We start from the raw sequence: 6,000 nt of genomic DNA, 5'->3' as shown, positions 1-6,000 counted from the left end.
CCTTGCTGCTGGAAGGAGAGGAGAAAGACTACAAAGACTTTTCAACTTGTGCTTAAAAGATCTCCAAGGGCTTGTGCTGAGCTTGCCCCCTGAACGAAGTCCCAGGACCAGTGGACTTCACCCCCAGCTCCCCAGAATTCTTTAGAAGTGTCTACTGCTGTTCTTGGGCCTTCTGAGGGACTGCGTGTCGCAAGGAGCTGGAAGCGCGACTCAAGAAGGAGAAGCGTGCTGCCGTCGGAGCTGTTGCCGTCGCATCTCGCAAAGGGTGTCGCCGCTGCAGCATCGCATCGAGCGGAAGCGTCTCGCATCATTCCGGAAGTGTCTCGCAACGCCGAAGAAGCGTGTCGCCATCGTAGCTGACGCATTGCACCGCATCAAGAGAGGAGTCTTTCATCGAGGAAGAAACGTGTCGCCATCGCAGCCATCGTAGTTGTCGCATTACACCGCATCAAGAAAAGCGCCTCGCATCCACGGAGAAGCGTGCCGCCGTCGGAGCTGCTGTCGTCGCATCGCGTAAAGGGTTGACGCCGCTGCAGCATCGCATCGAGCGGAAGCGTCTCGCAAACGTCGGAGAAGAGTGCCGCTGCCAAGGCCGCTGTCGTCGCATCGCGTAAAGGGGTGACGCCGCTGTAGCTGACGCATCGAGGTGAGTATTCTAGCAACATCGGAGAAGCGTAACGCATCTGGAAGATCTTCACGTCTTTATTTCTTTGCACCAAAAACTTCATCGCATCAGCATCGTTGCAACACTTTCGTTGCCCTGCGTGTCGCATCTAAGGTACATTGACTTAAAGTGTCGCAATTAAGAACTTAAGAGAACTAAGCAAACTTCTACCATCTAAAGTAACAGTATTGTGTATTTTTGTCGTTTAATGGTCTTGTGGTAACTCTATATAAAGAATCCTTATTTTTAATATAAAAACCTGTGTGGTGTCCATCTGTAGTGTTGTCACTTGGTTACTGTATGTGTTCACAAATGCTTAACCTATGACGTTCTGAGATAAGCCTTGTCTGCTCGCGCCAAGCTACCTAGAGGGTGAGCAGGGGTTATTTTAGGAGTGTAACCCCTTACCCTGACTACAGGAAAGGTTCCCTGCTTGTCACAAATACCTACCTGTGCCAACCAGAGAACCCGGATTCTAACACACTCCATAATGCTCAGTGCCGTGCCACTCCGCCCAGTGTCACTCCACATAAATTCACTCAATGCTACTCCATTCCACTCTGGGCGGCGCTGCGCCCTCCTGGCTGGCGCTGCGCCCTCCTGGCTGGCGCTGCGCCCTCCTGGCTGGCGCTGCGCCCTCCTGGCTGGCGCTGCGCCCTCCTGGCTGGCGACGCGCCCTCCTGGCTGGCGACGCGCCCTCCTGGCTGGCGACGCGCCCCTCTGGCTGTCTCCACCCGATGCCAAAAAGCCAATAGATATCACGTAGGCAAGAGCTGTTGGCTTTGCGATGCTTGTTCTGGAAGCTGTTGCTTCTGGATGCCGCAGGTGTGAGGTAGTTATGAATGACAGGAGTTCCAGCCAATAATGTGGCAGTCCTTTGTTAATCTCTACTTTGAGCTCAGGCAGACTGTAATCAATGTTTCCAAACTGGGTTAAACACTGAAGACACTGTAATTATGTGGCAGTGGAGTATAAAATCATGTGCCAGATTTGCCTTAATTATACTGCTAGGTAAATTGTGACGAGGCAAATTCTAGATCAGATACTGTGGTTAAATTTACATTATGCAACATATTCTGTCGTATTATAGTTTAGCTATTTTAACACATTTTAAAGTGGTACCGTTGCTATAAAAATTCATAGGTTTCTTAATGAAAAAGTTATGCAGATTTAATATTAACGCTCTGCTTTCTACTTCCAGAACTAAAAAGGATGTGTGTAAAATATATATGTTGCACTTGGCAGATCGTATATGCGCTCTTTGTGATAAAAGATATGCCTCCTCCATTTGGGGCATCCGACTTATGATCTAAAGCTTGCACCAGTTTTGAATGTACCCATTGTTCATAGTCTTGAGACACTTGAATAAAACTACTGCTATTAGGATCTTTAAGGCTCGAGAGGACTTACTTACCTAATTGAATCCAGACTCTTGGTCTCTTACACTTGTTTCGCTCTTGAGTATTGAAGTCTTATGCAGAGTATTAGAAACTATTCAAACACCGAGCCACAAGCTTAGCTTTTCTTTAACATATTGCTGTTTTTCTTCCTGGCACTTGTCTTCGTAACAGATGTGAAGAAATCTGCAGCCTACCGTCAGACTTCGTCGAGCACCGAGTACGGTACAACAAGCGTATAAATATTAAAAGCCTACGCATGAGACTTTGAGGAGCTTGCAGAGAAGGACAACCATTGCAAAAGATCTAGGATGACTCCTGTCTAAATCTCCAAACAGGTAAATCTTTAGGAGTGGTGAAACATTCGTCTTAAACTCAGAAAATGATAACAATTAAAATATCGAATAATGAAACCTGGTGAAACTGGACATGACACAAACTAAAAAGAAAATGAAACCCATGATGTTAGATGCTGCAGACATGTCCTAAAATACCCAAGCCGAGCAATCTGGGTCACCCATTCTCGAAATAGATAATTTGTGCTAAAGGCAGTGATGTTCTAGGTTCTGTAAACTGAGGGAAACCTGATGATAAAGCTTTCTGTAGAAAGTAAGACTTAAGCACATTCTGAATTTAGAGAGTATCCTCTGTTTATTTCAACATCGCTGCTCAAATATTTGCTTCTGAGAGGGTGACAGTAAAAAGGCATTTGAGTGCCTAGAGAGGTTCTCAAGCATTGATCTGACACAGGAGATCTAATTTAGTTAGTAATGCAACCACTCCGAACACTGCTGACCCCTTTAGAGAGCATAAACAGTATTGGGATCTGTGTGTATTTCAGAAGATGATCACAAAATTATGTGCAAACCCCAGTTTTTAACTTCTTTCTGAAATAGCATCAGTCTTGCAGTGGTTAAACGAGACATTTCACTATTTGTAAAGTATCTTTTCCCCTCTATCCCCTCTTATGTTAGTTTATGGTTACTTTAGCAGTTTTTCTGGCATACATGTGTGGGATTGGCCTGTGACTTTTCAGGGAATCAACTGTATTTAAACAATTGCTTTCATGACTGTTAAATTTGCGGAACAAGCTTCAGTTGTTTGGACATTGGAGTGGTTGTGTGACAGCTGTGTATCACATTGAAAAGGAACTGGATAACAGTTGGGCAATGTTTCCAGGAACATGTGTAACTAGTCACAGGGTGCCATTTTGCCATGTTGACTTACTTTAATGGAATAGCAAATGTTTCTGTTAAGTCACAAATACGAAACAAAACAGCCAGTCCTGATCATTAGCATGCTGTGGTCTGCATGCATTTGTGGCAAATGAAAGACAGCATGGTGTTCCTGTTAATTGTCCAATAATCAATAGGTAGTTCCCCTGGTGACATTTTTCCTTCAGGTACTTAATAGGCTTACTGGTCTACACGATCAGTGAATTCTTGCAAAAGAGGAAAAGGCAAAACCCGTGGGTGAAGGGGTAAAAAGGCAAAGAATAGGAGAAAGAAAACATTGAGGTGAGATCAAAATAATTCGTAGATTTCAAAAGATGTTCTGAAGGCAAATTCTGGTAAAAATAACAAACACGGAATATAATCGCTAACATTACTAAGTTAGCGTGCCCTGCCAAGTTAGAGAAGTCTTAAAAGTATGCAATAACAGCACATTATTTTTTTTCTGAACGTTCCAATTGAACCACCTTAGCACCTGGTACTTGAGGCTGTGGTAGTGAGGTTGTTTCCTGCTTCACTACAGTCATCAGTACAGATTCATTTTAGAGGGGAACCCTTGCATTGGAAATTGTGTGCTTGCCCTGCTTTCATATGAGTTACAGGGATACTCATTTTGTTTGTTTTCGTAATTACTGTTTCTTTTCTAACGTGTGGCTACTCAAGAAATCTCTGAAGCACTGCCTGGTCCAGGAATGTGGGCATTCATTGTTTTTCTTTGAAAGATGACTATAACTGTTCCTGCAACACGGAATCAAGCTCCCAGAGCGCCAGTAGACCAAATGTCAACTACTGATACCAAGCTACCAAGTTGCAGTTTCAGTATTAAGATTGGTTCTTTTTAGCGAAATGTTGGCCTTTATTGTGCTGTAAGCCTTTAACTTAAAATTTGTTTTTTGTGCGAACAATTGTCCATTTTGCACTTGCATACAGTGTCGACGTCATTAATGTTCAGTGTTATGCTGTTCGGTAGTGCTTGCATCTTGATCTGAGCTATTGGAATCTGCCATGAAGTCAGCTCTGTGGCAACATCAACCTAAGTTGGTACCTCTTCGTTCTATGCTTTGTATATTGTTGTTCTCCCTTTATAATGAAGAAAGCAAAACTATATATGTACCGGAAGACGACGACTAAAATGAATAACTGGGTGAACCACTAGCCATTGATTTAACACGCAGAAGCATGAAATCTCCGTAACAAGAATCTTTTCTGAAAAAATTCTTAATCTTTGATATTAACACTCATTAAAATGTTCGCACTTTTAATCATATTCTCTCTTGAGTTAACATAATTTTCATAATTTCATCTTCATACTATTTACTATGCACTGGGTTTCATACTGTTTAAAATAATGCAAAATGTATGCTGCTTTTATTTCAAGACCTTTGCTCATAAATAATCCCTGCATTTGTTACTCTGAAAGACTATTAGTTATAGATTCCTTACCTTAGAATTACCCCGAGGTGTCAGACTGGATCCGGAGAATTTTTCTTCAGCAATGCCCCCACACGTTGGTAGATGGCGTTGGTCGACTTCCGCGTCAGTTGTTGGCGTCGTGGTCGCCAGGATGACATCGCGGTGCCTACTTAGACGCCGCCCCGGCGCGCTGACGTCAGTCCTTTCTTTTTCTGCACCAGCCTAGTGCAGATCCGGGGAGAGCTTGCCCCTTAGTCATTTTTTGACTAAACTTTTTTCGACTTTTGTCAATGTCTTATTTCGAGCCTTCAACTCCTGGTGCGTGATGGATGTCACATCGTCAAACTGGATTCAAGCCTTGTCATTTCCAGTCACAAGCTAATGTCTGTGACTGATCTGCACCGCCTGTGCCTCTGGTTCCTGGAGCGCGACCACGACCCGAAGCCGTGCTCCGACTGTCTGGCCATGAATCCGAAGTCTTTGCTGGAGCAGTCCCGAAAGCTTTTGGAGTCCCGGCAGTCGGCTACGTGTCGCTCCCGGTCTCGCTCGAGGGGAAGCCACCACACCTCATCCAAGTCTTCGCACACTTTGGGTAGGTCGAAGCACAACAAGAAGGTGAAGAAGCACCGTCACTCTTCGTCTTCTCCCCAGCAGTCGGCTGACGTGATGTGGGAACCAGAGCATCGTCGCTCTAATGCTCAGTCTCCGGTGCCTGATTCAGGGACGACTCTGCACCTCCCTCGCTGGTGTGGATTCAGGCCCGTGGGCCTTCGGTGCCGGCGGACCCGGCGCCGCAGGGTCCCCATGGATCCAGGCCTGGAGTCGGACTGGAATAAGGAATTGGGTGACCCCAGTGGTCTGGATACCTCCCCAGACCTTGGCATGCTTTCTCTCCCTACCGTGGCTACGGAGGAGGGAGCGTCCTATGCAGTGGTGGTGCTTAGGGCAGCTGAGGCCTTGGGCCTGGAGCTCCCTACAGTGGCGGTCAGGACTAATCTCCTGACAGAGGTGCTGCAACCGGTGGCAGCTTCCTCTGAACCCTTCTTGCCCTTTAATAATGCCCTCCTTCTGGGTACTTGGTCCAAGCCCAGCACAGGGACTCCTTTGGAATGGACGATTGCCCATCTCCACCGCTCGGCTCTGGGTGAACCCATTTTCCTCTTCCAACACCCTTCCCCCGAGTGCTTGGTGGTCCAAGCCTCTTCGCCCAAAGAGGCATTCCCTTCCGCACCCCAGGATAGGGAGTCCAAGAAGCTGGATCATCTTGGGAAGCATATGTTCTCTTCCTCCAGCT

At 45.9% G+C, this 6,000-nt stretch overlaps 1 protein-coding gene across 5 annotated transcripts in view; it reads left to right on the top strand.

Moving 5' to 3' along the window:
* SIPA1L1 (signal induced proliferation associated 1 like 1) overlaps positions 1-6,000 on the top strand; it is an 820,039-nt gene that overhangs the window by 285,262 nt on the left and 528,777 nt on the right. For all 5 annotated transcript variants that reach the window (XM_085627288.1, XM_085627286.1, XM_085627287.1 and 2 more), the window contains exon 3: positions 2,236-2,399. The gene's annotated coding sequence lies outside the window, so the exon portion shown is untranslated. The remainder of the gene's footprint in view (positions 1-2,235; positions 2,400-6,000) is intronic.

The sequence above is a fragment of the Triturus cristatus genome, chromosome 9 (assembly GCF_964204655.1).
Source record: "Triturus cristatus chromosome 9, aTriCri1.1, whole genome shotgun sequence".
Lineage (NCBI taxonomy): Eukaryota > Metazoa > Chordata > Amphibia > Caudata > Salamandridae > Triturus > Triturus cristatus.
This window is presented reverse-complemented; position numbering and strand designations above follow the sequence as displayed.